This window comes from Triticum urartu, chromosome 6A, assembly GCF_056163025.1.
Source record: "Triticum urartu cultivar PI428250 chromosome 6A, HENAU_Tu73, whole genome shotgun sequence".
NCBI classification, from domain to species: Eukaryota; Viridiplantae; Streptophyta; class Magnoliopsida; order Poales; family Poaceae; genus Triticum; species Triticum urartu.
In genome coordinates this window covers 333742414-333757944 of record NC_141878.1, presented here as the reverse complement: position 1 = coordinate 333757944, position 15531 = coordinate 333742414, and the positions used below count along the sequence as shown (strand labels likewise).

General features: G+C 49.3%; 1 non-coding gene across 1 annotated transcript; it reads left to right on the top strand.

The window, feature by feature from the left end:
- The first annotated feature begins 3322 nt into the window (after positions 1-3322).
- Positions 3323-3395, top strand: TRNAK-UUU (transfer RNA lysine (anticodon UUU)). Its single transcript has one exon. It is a non-coding gene; the product is annotated as a tRNA-Lys (tRNA).
- Positions 3396-15531: the final 12136 nt, after the last annotated feature.

The following is a 15531-nucleotide window of genomic DNA, read 5'->3' as shown; positions in this document are numbered from 1 at the left end:
CTGCTCCACGTCCGCTGCGCCACCCTGGGTCTCCATCCGCGTTGGCCTCCTGCATCGCCGGTCTACCTCCCCATCCTTGCCGGAGCAAGCTCGCGGTCCGCCACCTCGTGCCCAAGGACGCACCATCCTCGACCTCCTCCTAGCACCCGCCGACCTCCTCTGCTCCATTCCCTCCACTACACCGCAGTCGGCCCTGCCTCCTTGTCGAGCTGCCGGAGCGGTAGTAGCCCGAGCTCTCCCTCGAGCGTGCCTCGCTCCATTGATTCTTCTACCCGAGCCCCATTGCCTACTGTCACGGGATCGTCAAGATGCAGGTCAACCCCATAAAGCAATTCAAGATTCAGCAAGTTTCTTAGAAAATTGTTGTTAAACAGGTTGACGTTCCACTGGGAATGGAATAACAAAGGCTTTTGGCAGTTTGTGGATCGAGATGTGATTCGCTTTTTGAGTAATAGTTTCTTTCATTTGGTGTGCTCTTCCTGGAACCGGTAATAGGAAAAATTTGGTGCATTCTACTTTGCTGTTATGGTATTTACAATCCTTGAATTGTTTGAACCTGACTCTCATTATCTGTCTTCATGGTCTTGAGGGTATTTTGGATATCGTGGAGGTAACTGACGATGAATTCGTCTCTTGCCTCACCGATCTGAACACGGAGTTTCCGAAGCTACAAGAGTGCTTGGTTAAACGGTGCCATTAAGTTTCAACTGTCTTTAAACTTACTACTTCAAGTGCAATTATCAACTCCTTGCAAAATTGTTGGCTTTCTCATCTACAAAAGGCAACTCTGGTATGAAAGGAAACAGATAATTAGGTTCCACTCACTACGTCAACTAAAGCAACTGCATCTGGAGCACTTACCAGGGAAAATCGAATAAATAATGACGTAGTACGAGGGGATTTTTTTTCTAACTATTGCCATCCTGTGTTCAGTTCCCATTTCGTAGTAGGAGACAGACTCAAAGTCAATAGATTCCTGTCCTTTTCTATAGAAATAGGCTTGGTCAAGTGCTTAAAAAAGAGGTGACCCGAATGATTTCAATGAATTGCTATTTGGTCAGATTGGAACAATTGGATTCGAAAGGAAAGAAAGACTGTGAACGAAGAGGGCCGCCCATGATCGATTGGATTCGGCAAATAAAGTAGAGGGCCCGCCCGTGTCACCACCAGTCCACCGAACCAGCTGTAGATCGCTAACTCTCTTGTCGACGCCCGGAACTTATGTACGAGTTAAGAATGAATTGTTCCCGAGTAGAGAGGGCAGGATAAGGATTCAGTAAGAAGGAGAGTCTACTTATGGAAATGCCATCCTCTCTTTCCTCAGTAACGGAGTGACTAGCTACCCCGACTTTTTATTCCAGTTCCATTCTTACTGGTGCAGGAGTCCAAAGTGCATCTTCCAACTCCCTAACTGCGTCTTCCATGAAGTTCGGGAGACCCCTCACGTGCCGCTGCCCGTGAGACTCGCCTTTGTACACTTTGCGCACCGCTTCGACTAGACCCCGCTACTACCTCGTATCCAAATACCTGCGATCTAGCTCATTCTTTTTTAAGCCCTGCAAGCCTAATAGAACCTTGTTTCCTGGGCCAAGTCAGCCTATAAGTAAGTAGGGCTGAAGACAATTTGTTTGTTAGTTTTTCAATCTTCTTCCTTCTATGCTTAGAGTAAGTGGAAATGACCTCCTTGATCAGCAAGTAAGCGAGCGGTAGTTCAGTCTCCGACAAGTGAGGCCGAATAGCCCCAGGTGTCCTTTTCCTTCTAAACTAGCTGCTCTCGCTTGACTCTTCTAGTGAGCAAGCAAACTGGTCGGGGAACAGGGTCGGATCAAAGTAAGGAATGGGAATAGCACTCACTCGTTGAAGGTAAGCCAGAAACAGGGGTTGTCCTCTCCCTTACTTAAGTCCTAGTCCATCTTTTCGTGCCCCAAAGGGGAAGTCAAGCAATAATGAGGGAACTTGACCCACACCTGACGAAAGAGTTTGGTAGCTCGAAGGAAGCAGAAGCAAAACCTGCTTTCTTTCTGTCCCAACCTCCAAGGGTTCCTCCCTGTATGACATAGTCCATTGGATTGGGGCAATGGTACGCACCTATGTTTGGTGTCCCCTCTCTCACTTCCTCGTCAGATCCTGGTCCCAAAGGGCAATACATTGAGTCGGAAAGACGGGGGGCTTTCGTAAATTCCATTCTGTAGCCGAACTAGCCCCTGGATCAGCTCTCATAGTGGGAGAATCAGAGTCAAGTTAGGCGCAAAAGAGGGGGTTGACATCATTCGTCGTGATTGGATCAATCAGACTCCCCCACAGGAAATGCCAAGGGGCGCCCTTTCTCATTATCATCTACCGCCCATTTCTTCATCATCTGCTGCTGCCTTAAGTGCGTAAAGTAGGCTCAGCTTCTTAGGTTTCTAAATATCTTGTAGTAGCCGAAGGTAGTCCAGTCCGCTTGTTAGATTGAATTGAATCTTATATAACCTACGTAGCTAAAGAGAAAATCATAATAGTCTAAGTGGACCTCTCAAAGGTATAAATAAGTAGACATTAGTCTTACTGGTTCGGTCTTTTTCTTTTTTTGTTATGATGCCCACATTTCATACTTCTCAATTCTTATTTATTCAAGGGTTCGTATGTACTGAGTGACTCTAGGTCTATTCAGATGCAGCTTCAAGAGAGCTTTATTCGGCCTTTGTATGACCGTCTTCCCTTCCTGTCTATCTCCTTCGGTCAGGTAGTTCTGCTTCCGATGCCGGAGGAGCAGGGTGGGATAGAAGGGTAGTTTCTGAGTTCGAGATGTCTGAGCTTGGAGGTTCCGCTTCTCTAATGTGATAATAAAGCAACAAGCAACGCCGCTCCCGTGCGCTCATCCCTTGCTTGTTCTTGAGCGCTAGTCATTCATCCCTAGCTGGGTTCTTGGGATATCTTGATTCTCTTTATGATGATGTAAGGGTCGGCAACAATGAATAAGGAATCGATCGGAAGTTCGCGCCAATCGATCTTCTGTAGGAGTAGGAGGTAGCGCGAATCCCCTCTTTCTTCGTTTAGAAGAGTGCTGGACCTCCACAACGTCAAACCATAGAACACAGCTCCTTTCGGTCGAACCCTAGGAAAGACGACTTTACCTTTTTCGTAGATAGTCTGAGTTCGAGCTACTGTAGTCTCCCCCGTTGACCTTCTTTTTTAGATAGAATCCTCAATGAGTGGAAAGGACTCCCAAACTTGCTCCACAGTACTATACCATACAGAGCCGCGCCCTTGTGATATGATAAGAAGAAAAGGGGCCAGGCCGCCCTCTTTTCTTTTCCGCACCAAGCCTTCTTGTAAAATCGGGTGTATAGCTCAGTTGGTAGAGCATTGGGCTTTTAACCTAATGGTCGCAGGTTCAAGTCCTGCTATACCCAAAACAAAAAAAACCACTCTTGTATTCGTAAGGATGCATAGTAGCCTTCAAAGAGCACTCTTTGGCCTTGAGAAAAGCCCCTTTCTCATCAACATCTCGACTTCGCTCGTTGTTTGAGGTAAGTATAAAGGAGATCAGACTGGCTCGGTCATTGATAGGCCGGCCTTCTCCTTATTCAATGGATAGGGCGCGGGGGAAAGTCAAGTCAAGCACTAGTTAGTTGGGGTGGGACGCACCAAAGCAGCGTTCGTTGCACTAGCGCCTTATCTTTTGAAGCTAAACAGAGGCTCGAAAGACGGAGTACGTCCGAAGTCGTTGGCTGCCTTTTTGTAGTGCGCAAGTCAGAGTGAACTTCTTCTTCTGTTCTGCGAATCTACTAACGAGAACTGCCGTACAGTCCTATCTTTTTTTAAGAAAGATCGTAGATGAACGTTTCGTTTCGTTACCTAAGTAGTTGAGCAATTCATTCCAAGGTAAACAAAGAGGTATTTCCTTTTCTCGTTCAGTCCTTCTCTCCTTCCATCCCAGTAGGCCTATTCATGCTTTTTTGCTATCCATCTTGATCAAATAGAAGAAGGGGAAATTCAGACTAGGCAAAACACCTCAAAAAGTGAAAAAAAGATAAAACAACTTTCTTATTGTCAAGTAGTAAACCATAGTTCTCATCCTAGGAAACCATATCGATCATCGGTTCAGAGCTCCCAACTACGAAGCTCTTTTCTAGAGCGAGTCAACAATTCGTGGATCCATGGTTTGGATGAAGCTATGTACCCGGGTAGAGATGATTTGTCTCAAAGATGTTCCGCTCATCCAAGAATCTGAAACTTCATCTACATAAACTCATAAATAGCCCTTTCCTTTCTTTTCTTGACTTAAAAAGGTAATCAATCCTTTCTTTTCATCTTTTATCAAGTCTTCCTCTTCCTGATTGAGTCAATCAGGGATAGAAATTCGGATCAACTATGAGGAGTAGGGCTGCTGGGCAAGTGAATGAACTCTGTCCTAGGCATTTCCAATAAGTTCAGTGAAGTGAGGGCGAAGCCTTTTTTGAGAGGGAAAATACACTCCCAATGATATTCCATAATGGAAGGAATGAGTGGAAGATTTACTGGAAGAAAAAAATACGATACTTTTCTAGTCGTAGGTAGGGCTACCTATCTAGTTTCGTGCTTCGGGCGTACCAGATTCAATAGGCTAGGTTATAGCTGACAGATTTCTTTAAGAACTAGCCGCCTATAAGCCTCGCTAGTAGTATTCCTGCCCAGTGCCGGAGTAGTGACTACCCCCGTGACCCATCCCCGTCAGAGTTCACATCCACCACCAAGTACCATGACGTACGGTGCCCGAACGTCCACCACAACGGTGCCAAGTTCCACCACCGACGACCGTTTTGGATAAGTCAAGACCCGGACCGACAAGTACCCCAACGTCATGTGTACAACGACCGTCGCCGAAGACCCAGGTTGCAAAAACGTCAAGTACCTATGACTAAAGAACACCAAGTACCTCTCCGAAAAACGAACATGTACCACTACGTCCGGAGGCATCGGATTCGTCAAGTCCAACAACGAATGTGTACAACTATCGGCGCCCCCGAACGACTACGAAACATGAACCTCTACTTCCCCTCCAAAACTTGTCCCACTACCGTCGCCATGATCGCGAGAACCTCTACCGTCGAACTTAGAGCATGCGAGAACGACTACTTCCTCTACTTCCTTTACGAACCCGAACCGCTCCGAGAATGCACCTGGAAGGTATAACCGCCGAGACGATGACCCGTGGACGAAAGCATGTGTTGTATGAGATGCATGTTTAGTTGTTGTTTTCGCCCGTGAACGTTAGTGGTTCCTCCTTGTTGCCATGCCATCGTTGACTCATGGGAACCTGGTAACCGGGATCACCCCACCATCTTTTGCACGCTCCCGCCACACTTTTTTTGCACCGACGTCTCAATGAGTTGTCGGAACCAGAACGTTGCCGTGGCACCATTTCATTATCGTCGCCATGGCACCCCTTTCTTTCAACCACGGTGACAAATGCTTATTAATGCTCTTGTCAACTTTTAATAAAAATTGCATAAACTTGAACATTTCATCCGCATCATGTTAACAACTTTAAGATGTTTAAAATTGTTGTTTGCTTCAAATTGCTAAATAACATATGGGGATTTTCCGGAATTGTTGTTTGTTATTTCCGGCCTCATTTAAACTTGCCTAGATAGGTAGTTTTCATTTGCTCCACCCTCTTTCCATGTTAACCAACATTTAATATTGTTGAGTACCTAACCGGGAGTGAACTAAATAATTGATGTGGTGTTCCGTCAATATGCAACTCGTTGCATATTGGGCTCCACTTAACTTGTAGTTTTGTTTGTGCACTTTTCCATGCCATGCCTCATTAAACCAGACATGCATCATACTTGGCTGTGCATCATGCCATGTTTATGTGTTGGTTGTTTACTATGTTGTGTGCTTCTTTCCGGTGTTGCTTCTTCGGGTTGGATCCGATAACGTCGTGTTTGTGAGGATTCGTTCGACTACGTCTGTTTGTCTTCGTCTTGGACTCGTTCTTCTTCCTTGCGGGATCTCAGGCAATATGACCATACCCTCGAAATCACTTCTATCTTTGCTTGCTAGTTGCTCGCTCTTTTGCTATGCCTATGCTGCGATACCTACCACTTGCTACATCATGCCTCCCATATTGCTAAGCCAAGCCTCTAACCCACCTTGTCCTAGCAAACTGTTGTTTGGCTCTGTTACCGCTTTGCTCACCCCTCTTATAGCGTTGTTAGTTGAAGGTGAAGATTGGAGTGTATTCCATGTTGGAACATGATTATTGTTGGGCTATCACAATATATCTTATTTACTTAATGCACCCATATACTTGGTAAAGGGTGGAAGGCTCGGCCTTATGCCTGGTGTTTTGTTCCACTCTTGCCGCCCTAGTTTCCGTCATACTGGTGTTATGTTCCCCGATTTTGCGTTCCTTACGCGGTTGGGTTATAATGGGTACCCCTTGACAGTTCGCCTTGAATAAAACTCCTCCAGCAAGGCCCAACATTGGTTTTACCATTTGCCACCTAGCCTTTTCTTTCCCTTGGGTTCTGCAGACTCAAGGGTCATCTTTATTTAAACCCCCGAGCCAGTGCTCCTCTGAGTGTTGGTCCAAACTAGAGCACCGTGCAGGGCCATCCCTTGGCAACTTGTGTTACATCGGCTCCTGTACGCTTAGCTTATCCGGTGTGCCCTAAGAACGAGATATATGCAGATCCTATCAGGATTTGTCGGCACAGCGGGTGGTCTTGCTGGACTTGTTTTACCATTATCGAAATGTCTTGTAACCGGGATTCCGAGCCTGATCGGGTTTACCTGGGAGAAGGAATATCCTTCATTGACCGTGAGAGCTTGTGATGGGCTAAGTTGGGACACCCCTGCAGGGATTTGAACTTTCAAAAGCCGTGCCCGCGGTTATGGGCAGATGGGAATTTGTTAATGTCCGGTTGTAGAAAACCTGAAGCTTATCTTAATTAAAATGCATCAACCGCGTGTGTAGCTGTGATGGTCCCTTCTCGGTGGGGTCCGGGAACTGAACACGGTGTTGGAGTTATGCTTGACGTAGGTTGATCTAGGATCACTTCTTGATCATAGTTTATCGAACGTGCTTTGCCTTCTCTTCTCGCCGTCTTTTGCGTATGTTAGCCACCATATATGCTAGTGCTTACTGCAGCTCCACCTCATACCTTTTCCCTACCTATAAGCTTAAATAGTCTTGATCGTGAGGGTGTGAGATTGCTGAGTCCCCGTGACTCACAGATACTTCCAAAACCAGCTTGCAAGTGCCGACGATATCGTGCAGGTGACGCAACAGAGATCAAGGAGGAGCTCGATGAAGATCGTGTTCGTTATGTTGTTCCGTTTCCAGTTGATCAGTAGTGGAGCCCAGTTGGGACGATCGGGGATCTGTGTAGCATTTGGGGTAGTCTTCTTTTATTTTGGTTCTGTAGTCGGACCTTGATTGTATCTAGATGATGTAATACTATATTCATGTATTGTGTGAAGTGGCGATTGTAAGCCAACTCTGTACCTCTTTTCCTTATTCATTACATGGTTGTGTGAAGATTACCTCACTTGTGACATTTCTTACAATGCAGTTATGCCTCTAAGTCATGCTCCGACATGTGGGAGATATAGCCGCATCGTGCGTGTTACAATAGTGCTCATGTTCGGAACAACTGTCATTCCACTAGTGATCAGTAGCTTATCCTGCTGAAGTGCCATCGGAGCCAAAGTGTAAGCTAGCCACTCCTCAAAGAATAAATAGTTGAAACCAATGGTTAGAAGTGTAACTTGGTTGATGCGAACAATTTCTGTACTGTACTCACAATGGCCAATGTGGGAGTGTGTTAATGTATCCCTTCTCAATGCAAAATGAAGGCATTCCTTAAATCCCTCGTGACTCGAAAATTGCCAGTGCACTGTCATGCTCACAATCTGGGTTATATAGACAGGCTCATTAGTGCTCCAGAATTTATCAACACTAAAATTGGACACCCATGTCACGGGCTGCATCAAACTTGCAGTGCTTCTAGTAGTAATTCTCCTTGTATATCTTGACCGATGATTCAGTGAACTCCTTTCAGAATCTGCTATCACCTTACAATAGACTTGCACCAAATTAAAGAAGTTGAACCCATATTGTTGATTGTCTGTGTTGCACCATAAGATATTGTGGTTTAGCTCTACTGGATGCCAAGACATACATCCACAACCCTCACTCTACATAATATGAAAAGGTAACTGGGAAGGCCATTGTTGCTTGGAAAATGTGGATATATATTCCTTGTCATTGTCGGATTTAGGGTTCCGCAGACCCTTGAGAGGTTCGAACATTGGGTGCATGTGTAGAACTCGTCCTCCCCAACCTACCTGCTCGCCGATCCCACAGCCTAGCTCGACGAACCCAATGGACAAGAGACAGAAGAGTTTACCCAGGTTTGGGCCACCTTGCAGGGTAAAACCCTACTTCTTCTTTGTGGTGGATTGGCCTCGAGGGGCTGAGGATGAACCAGTACAGTGGAGAACAACCTCAGGAGGAGAGGTGTTCTTGCACTTGATGAGCTGGTGGGTGTGAGGACGATCGGAATGATCGGTCCTCCTCTATGGTGGTGCTGGCTAAGTCCTATTTACAGTGGCCTTGGTCCTCTTCCGAAATGTAAGGCGGGCAAGGATCACACAACGGCCAAATTCAAAGGGAGACAACTAGTACATGCTATCTTGACAAAAGTAGTCTTCGCCTACAAAAGCTCCTGGTTGTGACGCCGCGGTGGGCTCCTCGATGACCTCTGTCCTGCCGTCCTGGCGGTCTTGGTCTTGTTGCACCGGAATGGAAACCTTTAGCTGATCCCTCGGGACTCCGCGCATGCGCTTGCCTCTTAGCACCTAAGAGGAAAGTGGTACTATGTGCCCACTGGCGCCCGCCTGGCCTTCTTCATCATGGCTTGCGTCATCCGAACCTCACGAGGTGCACCTTGCATTGATATTTCCTCTCCTCAGGAGCCAGACTGGGGAAGCCACCTGAGGGACTCCTGGATTAGGGGGTGTTCGGGTAGCCGGACTATACCTTCAGCCGGACTCCTGGACTATGAAGATACAAGATTGAAGACTTCATCCCGTGTCCGGATGGGACTTTCCTTGGCGTGGAAGGCAAGCTTGGCGATGCGGATATTCGAGATCTCCTACCATTGTAACCGACTCTGTGTAACCCTAACCCTATCCGGTGTCTATATAAACCGGAGGGTTGTAGTCCGTAGGCAATCAACTCCATACACAACAATCATACCATAGGCTAGCTTCTAGGGTTTAGCCTCCTTGATCTCGTGGTAGATCTACTCTTGTACTACCCATATCATCAATATTAATCAAGCAGGAGTAGGGTATTACCTCCATCGAGAGGGCCCGAACCTGGGTAAAACAAAGTGTTCCCTGCCTCCTGTTACCATCCGGCATTGACGCACAGTTCGGGACCCCCTACCCGAGATCCGCCGGTTTTGACACCGACATTGGTGATTTCATTGAGAGTTCCTCTGTGTCGTCGCCTTTAGGCCTGATGGCTCCTTCGATCATCAACAATGATACGGTCCAGGGTGAGACTTTTCTCCCCGGACAGATCTTCGTCTTCGGCAGCTTCGCTCTGCGGGCCAATTCGCTCGGCCACCTGGAGCAGATCGAAAGCTACGCCCCTAGCCATCAAGTTAGGTTTGGAAGCTTAAACTACATGGCTGACATCCGCGGACTTGATCTTTGACGGATTCGAGCCACAGCCAAGCGCGCCGCACAGTCTCGCTGGGCATGATATAGCTCTGCCGCCGAACAGCGCCTTGGAGGCCGCCCATGCATTGGTTTTGACCATTGATTCGGAGCCTACTGCGCCGATCAAGGATCAGCGGTTGGACGCTGCCTTAGGGGCTGCGATCTCAGAGGCGATCGAGCCGAACTCCGGCCCCGCACTCCGCATGGCCCGTGACTCCGAGGAGCCGGATTCCTCTCCGAACTCCGAGCCCCCCGCGCCCCTGCCAATCAAATCGGATTGGGCGCTGATAATGGAGTTCACCACCACGGACATCTTTCAGCACTCGCCCTTCAGCGACATCCTGAATTCTCTAAAGTCTCTCTCTTTATCAGGAGAGTCCTGGCCGGACTACGGTCAGCGAGGGTGGAATACGGACAATGAGGAAATTCAAAGCCCACCCACCACCCACTTTGTAGCCACTGTCGACGATCTAACCGACATGCTTGACTTCAGCTCCGAAGACATCGATGGCATGGACGACGATGTAGGAGACGAACAAGAACCAGCACCTGTAGGGCGCTGGAAGGCCACCTCGTCATATGACATATATATGGTGGATACTCCAAAAGATGGAGATGGCGACGGAACAGTGGGGGATGACGCCCCCATGAAACAGCCAAAGCGCCGGCGTCAGCGGCGCCGCTCTAAATTCCGCCAAAGCAAAAACGGTGATTCCGGCGCGGGAGATAATACTACCCCGGATAGCGTCGAAGAACACCCACCTCAGCAAGATTCGGCACAGGAAGATGGAGAAGCCAGCCCTCATGAGAGAGCGGCAGACCGAGAGGTCGAGGATGATAACTATACGCCTCCCTCCGAAGACGAGGCAAGCCTCGATGACGACGAATTCGTCATACCATCAGACCCCGCCGAACAAGAGCGTTCTAAACGCAGGCTTTTAGCCACGGCAAGCAGCCTCAAGAAAAAGCAGCAACGGCTTAGAGCTGCCCAAGATTTGCTAGCTGACAGATGGACTGAAGTCCTTGCGGCCGAAGAGTATGAACTCGAACGCCCCTCCAAGAGTTACCCGAAGCGCAGGCCGCTACCCCGATCAGAGGAGGAAGCACCTACATCACCAGCGCATGACATGGCAGACTGGCCACCTCGCGGCCGCGACAGAGAGGCCTCTCGACCCTCCACCCAAGCCATGCCCCGACGCCGCTCAACTAAGGCACGGGAAAATGCGCCCGACCTGCGAGACATACTGGAGGATAAGGCAAGACAAACAAGATCGATCTACAGATCGCGCAGGCGCCCTACGGCATGTGACAATGATCTTCACTCCGGATACAACAAATCCGGCCGGGCCAAACACAACAGACATAGCTCTTCCGAGCTGCGTCGTGATATAGCCCAGTACAGAGGCGCCGCACACCCGCTATGCTTCACGAATGAAGTAATGGATCATAAAATCCCAGAGGGTTTCAAACCCGTAAACATCGAATCATACGATGGCACAACAGACCCGGCGTTATGGATCGAGGATTACCTCCTTCACATCAACATGGCACGCGGTGATGATCTACACGCCATCAAATACCTCCCGCTCAAACTTAAAGGACCGGCCCGGCATTGGCTTAACAGCTTGCCAGCGGACTCAATCGGTTCTTGGGAGGACTTGGAAGCCGCATTCCTCGACAACTTCCAGGGCACTTACGTGTGACCGCCGGATGCCGACGACTTAAGCCACATAATTCAGCAGCCAGAAGAATCGGCCAGACAATTCTGGACACGGTTCCTAACAAAGAAAAACCAGATAGTCGACTGTCCGGACGCAGAGGCCCTAGCAGCCTTCAAGCATAACATCCGTGACGAGTGGCTTTCCCGGCACCTGGGACAGGAAAAGCCGAAATCTATGGCAGCCCTCACGACACTCATGACCCACTTTTGCGCGGGAGAAGACAGCTGGCTAGCTCGCAGTAACAACTTATCAAAGAACCCTGGTAATTCGGATACCAAGGACAAAAGTGACAGGACACGTTGGAATAAGAAAAAAGGCCGCGTTAACAGCGACAGCAATGGGGACATGGCAGTTAATGCTGGATTCAAAGGCTACAAATCCGGTCAGTGGAAAAATCCATTCAAAAAGAATACTCAGGGCCCGTCCAGTTTGGACCGAATACTCGATCGCTTGTGCCAGATACATGGCACCCCCGAAAGGCCAGCCAACCACACTAACAGGGATTGTTGGGTGTTCAAGCAGGCAGGCAAGTTAAGGGCCGAAATCAGAGACAAGGGGCTGCACAACGACGACGAGGAGCCCAAGCCGCCGAACAACAATGGACAGAAGGGCTTTCCCCCACAAGTGCGGACGGTGAACATGATATACGCAACCCACATTCCCAAGCGGGAGCGGAAGTGTGTGCTACGGGACGTATACGCGATAGAGCCAGTCGCCCCAAAGTTCAACCCATGGTCCTCCTGCCCGATCACTTTTGATCGAAGGGACCATCCCACTAGCATCCGTCATGGCGGCTTCGCCGCATTGGTTCTCGACCCAATCATCGACGAATTTCATCTCACAAGAGTCCTCACGGACGGCGGCAGTAGCCTGAACCTGCTTTATCAGGATACAGTGTGGAAAATGGGCATAGATCCCTCGAGGATTAAGCCCACAAGAACGACCTTTAAAGGCATTATACCAGGTGTAGAAGCCAACTGTACAGGCTCAGTAACACTTGACGTGGTCTTCGGATCCCCGGACAATTTCCGAAGCGAAGAGTTAATCTTCGATATAGTCCCGTTTCGCAGTGGCTATCACGCCCTGCTCGGACGAACCGCATTTGCACAGTTCAATGCGGTGCCGCACTACGCATATCTCAAGCTCAAGATGCCAGGCCCTCGAGGAGTAATTACGGTCAACGGAAAAACCAAACGCTCCCTCCGTACGGAGGAGCATACGGCGGCTCTCCCAGCGGAGGTGCAAAGTAGCCTTCTCAGGCAATTCTCCAGTCCGGCCATTAAAAAGCCAGACACTGCCAAGCGCGCCCGGAGTAACCCACAGCAGGACCGCCTGGCACACTCTGAGCAAGCATAGCAATGCAGCCCCAACCCCAGCTGTCGCGACATAGCGAAACCAGTACCTCGCGTACATAACTACGCCCTTGAAATACCATGGGCACAGGGGAAGGGGCACAATAACGGCATGCCCAAAATACAGCTTAAAACGTACTAGGGGGTGCCAGATTCTTTTTTTAATTTTTTCTTACTTTCAGGACTCCATACTTCGGACGACCTGTTCGGCAATTCGACTGCCGCACAAACGATGCAAGATCTAGGGAGGCAGACAAGCCATGCCGCATTATGGAACTCCCAGATGGTCTCTGTTACGAGCGGTATACCTATTTTAAATACAATTCCGCGGCATGCCCCTGGTCAGGACATACTGAATAGTCCAATATCTTTTGCTTACCGCACTATTTGTATCGTTCGGCTTTGATAAATAGCCTCTCTATAAACAATGCTTAGCTTTTTGTCTATTTTTTGCATTACTCCCTTTTATATATGTTCATTAATGACATGTTGCACCCGTACACTATGGTACGGCAAGTACGCCAGGGGCTTCAGTACCCTTTAATATGGTGTGAGAAGTCCGTACACTTTCACAAGTGCAGCACCCCGAACTTATAGCACTATATGCATCGGCTCCGAATCATGATTTGGGTCAATAGTTGGGTTTGCCCGGCTCCTAGGTTTTGGTGCCTTACGTTCCGCTATATCGGCTAAGGTAGCACTAGGAGAACCACTGCGATTGTGCCCCAGTTGAGCTGGGTTAAGCACCTCAGTGGAGAAAGCTAAAACTGACTGTCATGATGAGGCGAGAGACCGGTCGCTGTTCGAGAGGTTTTTCGAGTCCCTAAAGACTTATGCCGCTTCGAGCGAGGAGCCGGATTTGTCCGGCCAAGGCATGGATAGCGCCCCGAACTCGGTCTTCTGAACTAGGGGCTTCGCCGAAATTTAAAATTATAAAGTTCTATGGCTAAGTGAGAGTGTTCAAGCATTATAGTCCGATTGCCTGGTTCGTTGTGCTGAGCGCCTCCCTCGAAGGACCCAACTATGGGAAAAAGAGCGCTCAAGTTTATCCCGAACACCCCAGCACTAGTGGCATGGGGGCAGAAGCCGACGACTGGCCATCTCTCAATTTTTTGATAAACGGCCGCACAGAAAATAATATTTTAAATTCAACAAGCATTGCTTAAGCGCCTATGAACAAGTTTTCAGCGCACAGGATAAAAACGAGCGAGTTTATTCAAAAATTACATCCTTGGTACATTCATCCGCCACAAGGCGGGCACCCGCAAGAACATCCTTATAGTAGTTCTCGGGCTTGCGATGCTCCTTCCCCGGCGGCAGCCCGTCCCTCACAAGCTTTTCACCGTCTAGCTTACCCCAGTGCACCTTTGCACGGGCAAGGGCCCTACGGGCACCTTCGATGCAAACGGAACGCTTCATGACCTCGAGCCTTGGACAGGCCTCCACCAGCCGCCGCACCAGCCCGAAGTAGCTCCCAGGCAGGGCCTCTCCGGGCCACAGTCGAACTATGAAGCCCTTCATGGCCTGTTCGGCCGCCTTGTGGAGATCGACCAGCTGTTTCAGCTGGTCACTCAAGGGCACAGGGTGTCCGGCCTCAGCATACTGAGACCCGAACACCTTCTCTGTAGAGCTACCCTCTTCAGCTCGGTAGAATGCGGCAGCGTCGGATACGCTGCGGGGAAGATTTGCGAATGCCCCTGGAGAGCTTCGGATTCGGGTAAGTAACAAGTAGTTTACTCTTATATTTCTTCTTTGCATAAAGAATGCCTTACCCGCTGCTATCTTTTTCACCTCCTCCAACTCTTGGAGGGCCTTTTGGGCTTCGTCCTTGGCAAACTTGGCAGTCTCAAGGGCCGCCGCGAGCTCGGACGCTTGGGTCTTTGACTCAAGCTCCAAACTCTCATGTTTTTTCATGAGAGCCTGAAGCTCTTGCTGCACCTCGCCGACCTGAGCCCCAAGTTTCTCTCGCTCGGTGCGCTCCGCGGCCGTTTTCTTTTCGGCCTCGGACAGCGCCTGCTTGAGGGTCGCCACCTCAGTCGTGGCCCCTATAATAAGCAGTGCAATCCTGTTATTTTTTGCAATCACGCCTCTCTACAGGCACTTTTTCTGTAAGGTATTTTCTTACCTTCTTTCTCCTTGAGCTGCCGCTTGGCAAGGCCGAGCTCTTGCTCGGTCCGCTCGAGGTCCTGCTTTAGGACACCCACCTCCACAGTCAGTGCGGCGGTGGATAGCAGCGAAGCCTGCATACGCATATTGACTCTTTTTGTTAGACTCCTGCGAAAATTAATAGATCCTCTATTCGGCTTTTCCTTCCGAACGCCAAACAGAGCATCCGGGGCTACTGTCTATGCGGTAATATTTTTACATATTTTTACTTACCTCGAAGCCTGTTAGAAGGCTAGCGCAAGCTTCAGTCAGTCCGCTCTTGGCGGACTGAACCTTCTGGATCACCGTACTCATAATAGTACGGTGCTCCTCGTCGATGGAGGCGACTTCAAGCACCTCCAGCAGATTGTCCGGCGCCTCCGGTTGGACGGAGGCTGCCGGCTCAGAAGGCTTGCTCCTCTTGGAAGGAGTTCGCCTGCCGCGGTCCAGAATTGTTGAAGATTCCGGCACGGTGTCCGGCTCAAAGACGGACTTGGAGCCCTGGGGGGTCTTGTCCGCTTTACTCCTGGAGTCCGGGAGGTTGCCTTGCGGCTCCTCCAGGACCACCTTCTCCTGCCCTGGAGCTTGTCGCGACGCCACTTCGGCGT